This window comes from Struthio camelus, chromosome 5, assembly GCF_040807025.1.
Source record: "Struthio camelus isolate bStrCam1 chromosome 5, bStrCam1.hap1, whole genome shotgun sequence".
Taxonomy (NCBI): Eukaryota; Metazoa; Chordata; class Aves; order Struthioniformes; family Struthionidae; genus Struthio; species Struthio camelus.
In genome coordinates this window covers 56,872,363-56,886,616 of record NC_090946.1, presented here as the reverse complement: position 1 = coordinate 56,886,616, position 14,254 = coordinate 56,872,363, and the positions used below count along the sequence as shown (strand labels likewise).

General features: G+C 39.2%; 1 long non-coding RNA gene across 2 annotated transcripts in view; it reads left to right on the top strand.

Annotated features, from left to right (window-relative positions):
* The window catches only part of LOC138067321 (uncharacterized), a 201,955-nt gene extending 188,434 nt beyond the window's left edge, over positions 1-13,521 (top strand). For both annotated transcript variants that reach the window (XR_011141193.1, XR_011141194.1), the window contains exon 3: positions 10,817-13,521. This is a non-coding gene — a long non-coding RNA (uncharacterized lncRNA). The remainder of the gene's footprint in view (positions 1-10,816) is intronic.
* Positions 13,522-14,254: the final 733 nt, after the last annotated feature.

The window sequence follows — 14,254 nt, the reverse complement described above, 5'->3', positions numbered from 1 at the left end:
CTACCTACTAAAAGTACCATTACAAAGTGACACTGAATTTAGTATAACCTTTTAATAGGGTCTACTAAAGACTGTTTTACTAGGCGTCATAACAAGAGATTGCAAAATGGTAGGCAGTTAATGTAATGGGGATCTTTGCCTCCTGTGTTTATATATTATCTATCACATTAGGACATTAACTGAACAGTGGATGCTACTGCAGAACAAATCATTACTGCTGTAGGTGTCCATGGTTAGCTAGCACCTTAACTGGGGGGCAAAATGCCAGTTATATTCACTTTCTGAGAAAATGTGCAAAACCTTGAAGAATTGATTAAATAAAATGTGCTTTAGGGGATTTTAATCTCTAAATTTAAAGTACGATTGTGATTTTCAATAAAGTAAGAGCAAACAAACATCTTGAATTAAGAACTTTTCCCTGTGTTCAGAGCAGGGCAGGCAAAATTTGAGAGGAAAATGGCTTTCCAAGCAGGACGTCAGTCTGGCATCTTTCCTCATTAAGAGGAGCCCTCATTCTGCCATTGAGGCTGAGCAAACTCTTCCTCCCCTTCTCTGTCTTTACAACTTTCCCTTTCCCTGGGTGGGGCGCTCATCGCTGGTCCAGCAGCTGGTAATGTCAAGGAATTAAAAGGCATGCCCTCCTTGCTGCTTCCCAGGCTCTGCGGGGAGCGGATTGCTCCTCCGCTTGCTCGCTCCCCCGCTGCTCCCCCAGGCTCCTTCCCAGCGGCGAGCAGGAGGATGCATGGCCAGCAGGGAGGTAGGCACCGAGGAGCTCTTGCTGACAGCAGCTCTGTGGCTCTCCCTGCCAGGCTGTCCCCAGCAATCCCCCTCCCCGCAGTCACTGTCTAAACTGCTTCTTCCTGCAGCACCCATGCTGAGATTTCATGGACTGTTCAGTAAGCAGCTGGAGCCAGGAAAACGAGAGGTGTCTTTCTGTGGCCTTCCTTGGGAGGTGGCACAGAGACGTAAAGTGCTGGTGCAGTGGTCTCTGGGGAGAAAGGAATGACTCGTGTTGAATTTAGTAGCTCTGGATCCAGACTCTGATTCACGATACTGTATTTAGCTACACGATTCATTCAGCCTTCTCTGCTAGAGGGATGGCAGAAGGCTGGGGAAGGCGGAGAGGGCTGTAGCAGCATCAGCTATTCCAAGTTAATCTACCTGTAATAAGGAGCCGAGGCTGCAAACAGCATCAAGTAAAACACTACTAACTTTTCTATCCTAGACAAAATCCAAGTTCCCGTATGTTTTGCCTTCTAAGAGAAACTGTTAATTGTGAGTTACAAGGTAGTGAAAAGTCTCATTATCTTGAAACAAATTTCCAAAAATGCTTTCTTCTCCCAATATCAAACCTCTTTTGGCATCAATGTGTGCACAACCCATTTGGATTTCTGCCAGAGTTACAGAGCGGTGCGGCTCAGACTGGGCTGAAATGCCCTGAATCAGAATGCAATCTCTTGCTTTTCCACCTGGGCTGTCACTCATCCACCCACAAATCATGGTGTCTTCCAAAGCAATAATCAGCAAGGTTCCTCTGCTCAGATCATACAAAAAGCTTTTGGGTAGAAATACTGGCTCAGTCGTGTGTCTTTCGTCACTCTCATAAATAAAGGGCAGTGGTTTAAATCTCTGAGGTTAAAGCAGTACAAATTGCATCTTTGTTCATTGAGGAAAATACAGGCTGACTTTCGTTTAATGTCTAGATAATGTACCTACTCTAATAGCACCCAGTAGCATGTTTTTAGTGTTGGCATCTGCGTGTACCAAGAAAGAACTCAGCAAGCATATAAAAAAGACATCAGTTTCTGCCAAAATTACTTCTGTAAGCTGTACCATGTGGTCAGAGATAAAATCTAATATTAGAAATACCAGTTGTTTCATTGCCAGTTTGAATACACAGGGGAAAATAAAATATTTACTGTGATTCATTCATAATTTGACTTCAGCTCTCCAGTTTTATTACAAGGAATGTCAATACTACCTTTTCTTAGCATTCGGCTACTCAGTATTCTTCGGCAGATGTAATACTCCCATTCTCCTGCAGTTAAATTTTAATGATCACACTTTTCCCTGTCAGGGCCCTTGAGTAATTAATGCTATCAAAAGGAAAAGTAACTTGTCGGGTAACTGAACCAGCCACACAGCTGGGCATTCTAAATAATTTCTCCATTAGAAATGGTCTTGTAAGGATTTCTGGATACCTTCTGAGCTACATAAAGGTATTATTCCCAAACCTACTTTACTAAGCAAATGTACGTAAAAGTTTACCCAATTCTGCTTCAAAAAACAAAGATCCTGCATATTAGTTGCTGCCTTTTTTTCTTAGTATTACAGTCATGAAATAAAGATAGATGTTGTTATTTTGTGTGTGTATATGTATAAATACATATAAGTATGTATAAAAACATACAAATATTATACAAAAAAAGACAAGAGGTGACATCTTGAAAACGGACTTCAATACCTAGATTTTCAATGACTCTTAGCTCTCTTAAAAGCTAATTCAGAGCACCTGTATGACTGAGGCATTCTGGAAAATTGTACCCTAATTCCAACCCCAAAGAATTTATCTTTTATTATTATCACATTTATACGTGTCAATCAGGGTAACAATTTGTAGTGTTACTACATGGAGATACCAGCTGTGAGAAATGAAGAAATGTTCCCCCACATGCACATGTTGCACACAAGACATGCTTAAGGGTTTTTTTAGAAATAAAAATATGATCATTTTTCTCCTTAGTCTGGACATGCTGTGTAAGACTTAAAGACTTACATACAGAATCGACAGTGAACTGGCATCTGCCATCACTATTTACCATCTTTTCATAGCAGTGTCGTTCAGACCAGTTAGTTTAGAAAGCAGCAGAGCTCTCATATGCATTGTCTCTATTTTTATCTCTATCTGATTCAAATGCAATAAAAATATGTTGTTCTTAAAAAGACTGGCATACTCTCACTCTAGAAGAGTGGTTTTAAAGGGTATTTACTGAGTCCAAAAAAAGTTTGGTAAATAATTAGATCTGGTCTAGTTGAAGCATTGATTAAATGTAGTCATTCAAATTGTGGGTTGGAGTTGGGTTTTTTTTAACTTCTATGGCAATCGAGATGATAATCACCTACCATTGTAATTCTCTGTAAATTAAATACAAGATGAAAAACGTCCATAGGTAGTTCATGCATATCAAGGCATTTTCTTTGAAACAGCACTTTTCAGATTAAAAAGAAAAAATAGGTAGCTATTTGAAGAGGTAAACCGCTCTTCAGTCACAGTGAGAAGTGATGCAAGGCATCACTTTTATTCAAGCCACCCTTTCAAAGCTTGAGATATCAGCAAGTGTTTCCTAGGATGTAACGTGTACATCCCTTGGGCTGCATTGCACATATACTGATGCAACTTTGTTCCACTAAAAACAGAAATGTTTAGCGATCATTTACAAAATTTTTAAACTCATTTCAAAAAAACTACTAAAATATCTCACTCAGTGTCAAGAAATATTTCATCTGGGCTACAGTGAAATGCTGGTTTTAGTCAAGTAAGAGTCCTTTGCCTGAACATGATTTATCTTTCAGAAACATTGCCAATAGAACTATATAAGTATAACTCTGTGCTTAAGCTAATAAGGAGGACATATGAACAGCTGAATTTCTCTGACATGGCAGTATATGAGATAAAAATAGCTTGGAAAATGATGACGTAAAATATCAGAGTTCCTAGTGTCCTCTGATGGCTCTTTGTAGACAGAACAACTGGCAGCATGCTATCAGATGCATTTATGCAGTAGCAATGATTTAGGTTAGAACTGGTAAGGGTGGGGGCAAAAAATTGTGTGTGTGTGTGCATACACATTTACAGATACACAAATGCACACACAGGCGTGCGTGTACTGGCGCAACTTTATTCCACTAAAAACTGAGATGTTTAGTAATCATTTACAAAATTTGTAAACTCATTAAAAAAAACTACTAAAACATCTTAATGTCAAAAAATTATTTTGTTTGGGCTGTGTTGAAGTGTTGGTTTTAGTCAAGACAGTCCTTTGCTTTAGCAAGATTTGACTTCTAAGAAGCCCTTTAGTGCAATACGTTTACCAAATTTTAGTAATTGCTTTTCCTGGAAGTGAATTAGGGAAGGTTTTACTTATTATTTTTTAATCCCAGTTTGTGATATATGGATGCCTAGCAGTGTTACTTGCCCCAGAGATCCCACCTAGTTTTGGTTGTTGCAGCCTGAGCTGCATGATCCAGCTCCAGAGAGAGTGCCTGTCATCGGCTCTTTGGGAGCTCCCCCTCCTGGGAGGCCTGGCATCCTAGGGACGGTCCTGAGGCTGACTGATGCTTTGCCCCATTTATTGGAGACATGAAGCAATCCTACCAGTTGTTCCCAGCTGTTTCTTTTGGTTACTGCTGTGCCTCAGTCTCTTGTCTCCGTGTTGCGTCCTTATCCTAGTTTCCATTTCCTTCTCTTCAGTCTTGATTGCTGATCCTGGCTAAGGCTCCTCTTCTGCTTTCTGTTTGCTGAGTCTTGGCTCAGCAAACAGAAGGCTCATGCCTTCTATCTCTTCACATCTCATTCCTGATCTCTGATTACTCCTGCCAGAGCACCATTTGCTGTTGATGACCGAGCTGTCTTTTCCTGCCTATCTACTTCTTCTCCCTACCCCTGTATTTCTTGAACTCCTCAGCTTTCTGGCCTTTCCCCAGTCTCTGGCAGCACTGCTGTTCAGCTGTTAAGCTTGCTACATCCCAGCTTAACCATTTTCCCGAACGTCGGTTCTGCTCCTGACCGTGCTTCATACTCAGTCAAGTGGCTTGGCCCAATACTCTGCTCCTCTAGCAGCTGACTTCTGGTCCTGTTTTGGTTGACACCTTGCCCTGCTGCCTTCCCATTCCAGGCTGACTCTAGCCTCTAGGCATAGTTTTCAATATCCTTTCTGCAATCATCTGAAAAGTTTAACTCATTCCTTGACTGGGGATTATTATTCTTACTAGCAGATTTTTTCTTGGATTTCGGAGGTGTGAAGATTTTTTTTCTGTGGCAGATCTCCTTTTGGACTTCTTAAAATAACTAACAAACATGAATCATTGACTAATGTGTTTTTAATGGCCCATTTTGGCAGTGAATAATTGATAGCTGCATAGAACTGTAGAAAACTGAATCCTAAATGGTTGTCTCATTGAAAAGAGACAGCTGGTAACCAGCTCAGCTATCCGGATCTGTACAGAATCGCATTTTTAATGCAGATTTCAAGATGGAGGCTTCAGGAATAAAAGTCTCCTGTTTTAGCACTGGTGGTCAGTTAAAAGTTCCAGAGAGCTATCTCGACTGAGTGTGTGCATACTCAGTATGACATATATGGAGATACTGTACATATCAGCTATCACTTCCTATAAAATGAATATCGGTAATGCAGGCACATTAGGGCAGAAGATGAAAACTCACAGATGACATTTCTAATATTGGCAGCGGTTTATGAGCATTAAAAAATGCCAAATGTGAACATTGTCCATGTAAATAAAAATATTTACTCTTTCGGTAATGCCTACTCTTGCAGTCAGGATCAGTTTACAAGAACAGGCTACGTTTTCTGATCAAAACATTTTTAAAAGAAATCTTAACAACTGACCTTTTAACAACATAAAAGTATAGTCATTAGCACTGTTGAACAATCAAGTTGTACTACAACCTTCTCCACATGAGCAAAAAAGAATCAGATACAAAATTCAGGAAAAAATTCTAACTGTACTTCACCTTTAAGCTTTGTAATTTTGCTTGGTCTCAGTTTTAAGTTTTGGATTTGGTTAAAGGTCTTCCCAAAAATGGTAGGGAGCAAGAAAACAGTGGTTGAAATTATGTCCTCAAACTTGCACCTTCTCAATGACTGTTCCTACTGTTATAGTGTATGAAGACAGAGTGTTGGTGGCTTTGTGCCTCATCTGCTTCCTTTATTGCAGGTCCCTCTATGCATTGACCTTAGTGAGGTCTGGCACATAGTACTACAGCAGTCAAGAGAAGTCACGAAAGAAGTAGAGATTATGCGTATGAATCATAATTTGCAGAACAGTAGCATGAAGCTGTTGCATATAGAAGAGGGATGCCGCAATGTCAGTATTTTTGTTTGATTCAAAACCCTCATAGGCCCTGCAGGAAACAGATCCCCAGTGCATCTTGCTAGCTCAGCAAAGTTAAATGGAAGCGTTTCTTTTAATATCATTTATTTCTTATCAGTTTAAAAATAATTTGCAGGTGACTGTTATATGGTCTTCAGCGTAAGAGATTCTTACAGATCTTCACATTTTTGGCATGTGTTTTATATGAATACATTAATTGCATCAATTTACCCTGACTGATCTGTCTAGAAATCCAGGGAGACTGCTGAATTTCTCTGAATATTTGCAGTGCTTTTCAAGTTTTGTCAAATCTACATTATATCCCCACTGACTTTTTAAAAGTATTTCTCAATGGTAGGGGGTAAAGAAAAGACCCAAGAGAATAGCACTGTCAGTCACAGAAGATATCTTCAGATATCATACCTACTGAAATGTGAAACACCTTCAGGGAATCAAGGTGAACAAGGTTTCACCCACAGAGTCAAGCTGAAGGGATATTTTGTTAGAGGTTTTTCTGCAATGCACATTTCTGCAGTAGCTCAGACAGGAAACAAAAGCAGCAGCTTGGTGAAATACTCTCAAATTAATCCTTGGTACATAGGAGGCCTCTTCTCCCTGCATTTGAGATCTCTGAGAAGTACTTGATCTCTGTTTAAGGACTCTTGCACAAACTCCGTAGAAGTGGTCGGAGACGTCATTCAGCAAGATTTAGCTGGGGCCCGCAACTGTGGAGCCAGGAGTGCTAGATATGTTTGGGCTGACTTCACCCTACACCCTTCCACTCTGGAAGGTGGATTTAACCTTTATGTAGTCAATGTCTGAAGGAGGGAGGGGGATTCAGAAGCTAAGATTTTAAAGATTTTTTTAACAGACTTTTCAGATTGCTATCTGCATTGGATCTTCTCCAGCTAGTCTATTAACGCACTCAGAAGTAAGTGAGATTTGAAAAGTTGAAAAGTTTTTAAAGTCTAAGAACTGATGTTTTAAAAAAATAAGTATCTGGGCAGGAAAGACACCTATTCGGCTGTTTCTTTGAAGTCAAGTATTTCTACTGGAATTCTGAAATTATTTTAATGTAATGTGATATAATACATGTTAAGGAAAATACGTCAATCTAAGACTGCAACACAGAAGTTTTTAGATGCTATTTTCAAACATATTTTTATATTAGAGGCCAGTCTTGCTTCCCTGGACCCTGCTGAAGTGTGGCTCAATCATGCAGTGAGAAATGACAAGATTTAGATAGCGGTATCAGCAGAAAGCCCAGCTTCCAGAATAAACTTTGTGTGAAATATGATGTCTTCCTGCTCTGGGGAGGAGCAAAGGTTACAGTGCTGGAGCTGTATTACATGGATTCAGTAATCACATCTCCTTGCAGAGGGAAAAAATGCTTCAGTAAGAAAGGAACAGAGTTATCGCTCAACAGCTCGAGTTAGGAGACGAAAGCAGGTCTTCAGACGATGTTACAAGTTAGTTCTGCTCTTTGATTTACATGTAGAAAGAATGTTTTCACCATTCAAGGCAAAAATATCTCTATGATGTGAACAAAAGCTTTCTTTCCCACTCCTTTAGATTGATTTTTCCTTTCTTGAATGGAATACTACCTGGTAATACAGTCTACGCAGTGCCGCCTGAACAATAAAACGGCAGACTACATTCATGTAATAAATTCACAGTAATTTACAACCCTTGCTCTAAATGAATGGCTAAAAAAAAGATCATAGAGTTTTTCTGGATCATTTAGATATCCCATCAATGCTTAGAGGTAGTTAAAAAGGTAAAGTTAGCAGGTCGTTAAAAGGTAGCTAAAGGTAGGAATCACTGGGAAAGAAACAGAGAACAAAAATAAAGCCTTATAAAGCCCTCGTGTATACTGATGGGTTGCCCACACCTAGAATACTGCAATCTCCTCCTGTCAGACAGGATGTAGCAGAATTGGTAAAAGACTGTAACAAGGCAGAGATGATGAGGGCATGATTATTCACTCTCACAGCAGAGGAATTAATGGACCTCAGGCCAGGTCTGCCTTCCAGGCAGGAAAAAGGACTCCTTGAGGTTTCTCATATCCAGTTCCTAAATGTGCTGACGGCTGAGGGCAGGAGCAGTGCACTGAGTGTTGGCCCAAACACCTCTTTGCTCCTATGACCAGACTACAAGAACACACTTACCCTGGTCCCTTAGAGGCTGCAGGAGCCAGTCTGGGGAGAGGCAAAACTCCAAACAGAACAAAATGGCTAACTGAGCTTTAAGGAGATCGATTCATCTCCTGATGACACATGAGAAGAAATTAAAAACAAAGAATGAAAGGACAGAGCGGTTAATGGAGATAGCAGTAAAATGTATTGGTCAGTACAAGCAAGAATGACTGTTAACTGTGGGGGAGTTTGATGCAGGAAAAAGCAGAGTGCACAAAATCACAGCACACAGATTTTGTCTCCATGTAGACAGACGTAAGGCCACTTATGTCAGTGTTTCATCGTCATGAATATGTCATTCCTGCGGAGAAAGTGGAGTGTTTGGGAAAACCATCAGCCTGTAGCGCGTTGAAATCAAGGAACACCTTGACTGAGACGGGGTCTGATCCTGCATCTCTGAGCTGAAAGGAAATTCTAGAAATGCAAGTCACTGGCAACATGGTCAGGGCAAAATGAATGGGACTTAAGCTCATCCCACTGGGTTGGGACCCAGCTGGAGTTTGCTTGTGGTCAGTGGATGAATTTTCTATTTTCTCCTGAATAAGAAAAGAAATTTTCTGATTAAATAATTTAATTTAAAAAATTTAAAACCTGTGGCCATTCTGTATATTGAAAATAGCTCAATGTACTATCCATCTGTTGATTTTGTGTGGCTGCGGGAATATGATAATCCAATCTTATTCTCCAGATGGATATCTATAAATGAATTACTTAGATCAGATATAGATTTTCACCTCAACGCAGAGGTGACTTAACATCATGACAAAAGGCAGTATCTGAATTACTGAAGTTTTCCAGTGAATCTATTTTGCAAGATAAATAGCTAATAAAAGTCCTGTGGAAGGATTCTCCCAAGAAATATCTTTCTGTGTAACTGTATATCCCTGACATTTATTTGCCAATGACTTTTTCTTCTTAGGAGAGAAATGTGATTGCCACTTGCGTTTTTAACATTCAAAAATAATTTTGTTTCTAGCAGAGAATGCTGTAAATTAAATCACAAAACTGAGGAAAAGTCCAGGCCCCAGTGCCAGTTCAAATAATTTAAAGCCCTACTAAGTATCACAAAAATGGCAAAGCTTGTTTACTTTAAAAACTTTACAGATGTGGGATAAATTAGAAGAATAAATTGGGTAATTCTAATTGGGACTTGGTAATGTAGCATATAACAGCTACGACTACAAAATGGTGTCTGCCAGAGTTGTTCATGTCCTACAGGGTAGGTACAGGCACACTCACATACGCTTTAACTGAGCTATTGTGGCTTTGCAGTAAGAGAGTGATATTAAAGAGATGTAAAAGCTTTGATGTTTCATTGAAAACAGTTGTGTTTTGAAGTAGCCTTCTCCAGGAATCTGTAATACAAAATTAACATCAGATAGACATCTATGGCAAGCGTTTAGTTGCCTAATAATTTATATAACTATAAACACATAGATTTATAGTATTTTTGAAATTTGAATTTAAAATACAAACTTGCAATTCAAGAATGTGGAGAAGAGCATGTGATGAGCATGATCTTTTGGGTGTTTTCTGCACATTCAACCATGATCTTTTGTAGCTGTTAGTTTATTTCCCTCCTTAATGTATTCTCAGTGCACCCTTATTCAGACTGATATCAGATTTTCAAATGCACAAAGGAAGTTAGGCATCCCACAGCCTTATAGCCAACTGAATGACTTGTGCTAATCTCTTGGGCAAGTTTCCACTTAAGTAATGTTTTCTTAGTGCCCTCATAAATTTCCCTAAGGTTTTATGGTTACTGTTAATATCAGAAAAGTACTGAATATTGATACCACAGTTTCGCAGTCCTTAGCACTGGGTCTGTGCACTACCAGATTACCCAGCAAAGTTGGGCGCCTCAGTGAGCCCCTGGGAAAGGAGTTTATAGTAGCTTTTATGCCAGATTTATGGTGGAGGTGGAACAATATGTGTTACTTGATCCAGCATAAAGCTTCTTTGTGAAAAGTTTTCTGGTCAAAAATGTTTGATCATACTTTAAATGGCAAATGATGTTTAAATTTTAGGGATACTTTGTGTAATGCAGTCACAGCATTTTTCATACAGTCAGTTTGGCTTTGATACCGTAACTCAGTGAACCACCCTGTGAACTAGCCTCTCCACTCCAGATTAGCAATGAAGCTTGCTGGGTGATTTTGCATTGCTTTAGCCAGGGCTGTACTTCTGAAAGGATTTCAGCTGGATAAAACACACAAAAGAAACACACACATCTCATATTTAACATGTACCAGGAATCCCCTTAAAGTAGCAGTCAGGTCTATTCCAAAAGATACCTAGCCATTTTCTATATCTCAGGGTAAAGCTCGCATGTGAAGAAAGAAAGTAATTGTGTCTTTTACTATAATGCATTTCTACCAAATATTTCCAATGAAAGAAGGAGTTAAAGATGTGCTAGAAGAGATAAAAGGAACAAAATCCAACACAGTATTATAAGGATTTATAGCGGAACATGAGGATTAACCTCTTACAGATCTGTCTGTTTTTTCCAGTTCTCTCAACGTAATTCTGGAGTTTGGCTCACACAGCAGTTACATCTTTCCATGTTTTCACTCTCCACAGAGCATGGACTATGCTGCACACCAGAGAGAAGCAGGTGATATAGAACTACTGTTCTTGTGTCCCACTCTATTAATTTTAATTCTCAACAGACTTTCATCAACAGCCTGACTGTGACAAGCTGGACTATAAAGGTGGACCTGTGGAAAGAAGGAAATCACGTTACGTTGGTCCTCCAGCTCTCCTCAGCTGAGAGGAACACAGGACCTGGGGAGCTCATCCCAAACGCGCGATAGAATTATGAAAATAAGGATCCTGCCAGGCAAAACAGTTTCAAATGACTTGAGAATTGTCATTAGTACAGATAGAAAACAACAAATTATAGTACATGGTGCTTCGCTTTTGGAGGATTTATTTGAAATTGAACTATAAACCCAAAGACACTAGGATAATTATTTCACTTGCGTTTACAGATTGTGAGACATTAAGTTCCTGAGGCATTCATTCAATTGATTTTACCTGCCTGTATTTAAGGAGAATTTTTTATTTTGAAAAAAGTTTGAATTCAAAATAAGAGCTCTTTTTTTACTTAACAAAGGAAGAGCTGCTTTTACAGACAGGAATAGCTTTAAACAGTCTTACGCTGAAACAATAGAATGCTAAATACAGTGATGCACAAAAAGAGGCAGAATGCAATTTGCAGCTAGCATCACCACCCGAAAGGAAACTGAGTGGAATATACAGTGTTCCCAGGCTCCTCAGCATGTTTTTAATTCACATAATCCACTTCCCATGTCACTGAAAACATGAATACCTTATTCGGTAAATTGTATGCCCTCATGCAACTAAAAACTACTTGGGTATGTACCCGTAATAGACTCACCAAAGCAAATAATTGCCATCAGAAACAATCAATTCAAGCAGAGGAGGTATTTTTGCAATCCAGGCCTACAAATACCTTCAAAACAGGAGCCTAGGAAGTTCCTAACTCTTTTAGACACTAAAATTATGGTCTCAATCAAAATGTTGGTTTAATCACATACTATAGTTTTCCCACACTTGTAATCACTCTTTCAGTGCTGCAGATGTGATAAATATCTGTTCCTAGCTCTTCTCATCAAAGGGGCTAGCAACTTTCTCACCTCTTGCTTTGCTGATGTACCCTTCTGCTTCACAGCTCCCAACCACCCTTTTCTCCCTGTGGAGCTTGCTTTTTCTGTTTCACACCATAAAAATTACTCATATGCCATCACTTGTAAGCCTTGTTCATTCAGCTCTATCAGCTCCCTAAGAGTCAATAAGTTTTCCTGCAAACCTTATGTCACAAACGTACTTAAACCATCATGACTACAACACTTGCCCTTCTCTCAGCTTTTAAGTTCTCATTTATAGATTTCCTGACACACAGCAAATGGACCACTCAGTACTAAAGGAAAAAGGAGAACATGTTGGATTTTCATAAGAATGCATCCCATTCCTTTGCCTTGGCAGATTTTGCTCTACATATATGGGTCTTTGCTGCTGAAGGAACTATACTGCTGCATGCTGAGAGCAGCAGCAGATCTGAATGACTTTATGTAAGGAAAGAGTTGTGTCTGTACCAAGTGAAGAGAATATAGGATCCCTTGTGACTAAAGTTAGAAAAAATTAGTTTGTACAGGACAAATTGCGTCAAATGTGTATTTGCATATGCAAGTTGCTGAAACAGTGGGGTTTTTCTTCTTCTCATTATATCTAATTAAAATGTTTATAAACAGGCAATGTTTTTGTGTGATGTGGCATGGAATGTGTGCTTGGGGAACATTTTTTTTTAGCTGAACTAATATCTAGAATTTTATATGGGGGCGACAAGGAGACCGAGTCCTTCCAAAGCAAAGCAATTACTGAAGACTTTGCTGTAAGAGAGGCAGAGAGTGGCTTATCTTACCTATTATACTGGAACAGCAATTGCTGCACTAAGAAGCTGGACTGGACCAAAGCCAGCTTGTAAGAAAAGGGATAGCATTAAGCTACCTAAGATAAGAGAGTATATGGAGCCACTTAAAGAAAGGTATCTTCAGACTGGAGTAGTTAAGAGAAGGTAACAAAGTTGGAGTGGTTATAAAAGGAATGGCATTTTATGAAGGTGTTTGTCGGAGGAGGTAGTCCGGAACTTTCAAAATAATATTTGTATTTCTTGCTTGGAAAATGATGCTTTATCAAAACAGAAAGTTGTATGGACATGTGCGAGTCTTGAGGAAAAAAAATTACAAAGCTTTCTCAAAACAATGGGAAGATAAGGACTAATGATTAACTGATAGGTTTGTGGTTGGGACCTCCAGGGAACTAATTCACAATTGTACCTTTACTCACATCTCGTTCCATATCTCATGGGAGTTCTGTAACAACCAAATTAGTGGGCAGGGTTTCGCTTCATGAACTATCACTTATTTACACAAAGCAAAATAGGTCCAAGAAGAAAGGCTGGGAGATATATATGAATATGAATGAACAACAGCCAGTTAATCTGGACCCTGGCATGAACTCTTCAGGCTTTACCATCTGCTTACTGCACTTACTATGCATGGGTTGATATGCACTGTGAGATTTGTCCTTCTCTACAAGGGTCCTTACTGTTTTGGCCTCAGACTCATGGGTGGGCTTAGTAGTTATTCTTGTATTGTCCACAAACATGAATGTTTCTACACACTGCTGTGCCAGAGGTGCTTCTTATTGCTGTAGGAGGAGATTCAGCAAACTCATACCATAAAACTTTGGCTGAATTTGAAGAGCATTTTTCTTTGACCGTACCTCTGCATGTGAAACACTATTTCATAACAAAAAGAAGTTAGTTAAACTCCCTGAATTCCTACCCTACATTCCAGCCAGCGAGGGGAGGGCAGGGAAGAAGCTGTATGTGACATTTGACAGATTTTTAACTTAATTCATAGTTGGCTGGATGCCAGCATGCTTGGATATAAGAACCTAAATGATATTAGTTGAGAACAGTGTGGCCAGGTGATTCTGAAATGCCGCTTGAAAACTGTACTTAGAACAGACTACAAGAAACTTTACAATACCATAATACTGACTCAAGTTACAGCTTCCAAAAAGTATAGTATAGCAATTTAAGAGTAGTATATACCTGAAAACTTACAATAGACAATCTGGGTTAAAAAGTCCTGATAGGACAAAGAGGGAAAGTGGAATGGAGTTAAACTTCCCAGTGTAGTTTGGTTACAAAACAAAACATTTACTAATATAAACTATATTGAACCTATTTTGGAAGGAAATGAGTCCCTGATTTTTTTTCCCCCTCAAATGTTGTTAAAGATGTTGATTCTTAGTGAAAATTAATTTCAGTAAAGCAGGACTGAGACTTTAAAACAGAATGGACCCAATAATTCTACTAAAGAGAGGAATAATTGTATAATCTAGGAACACCTTTGACT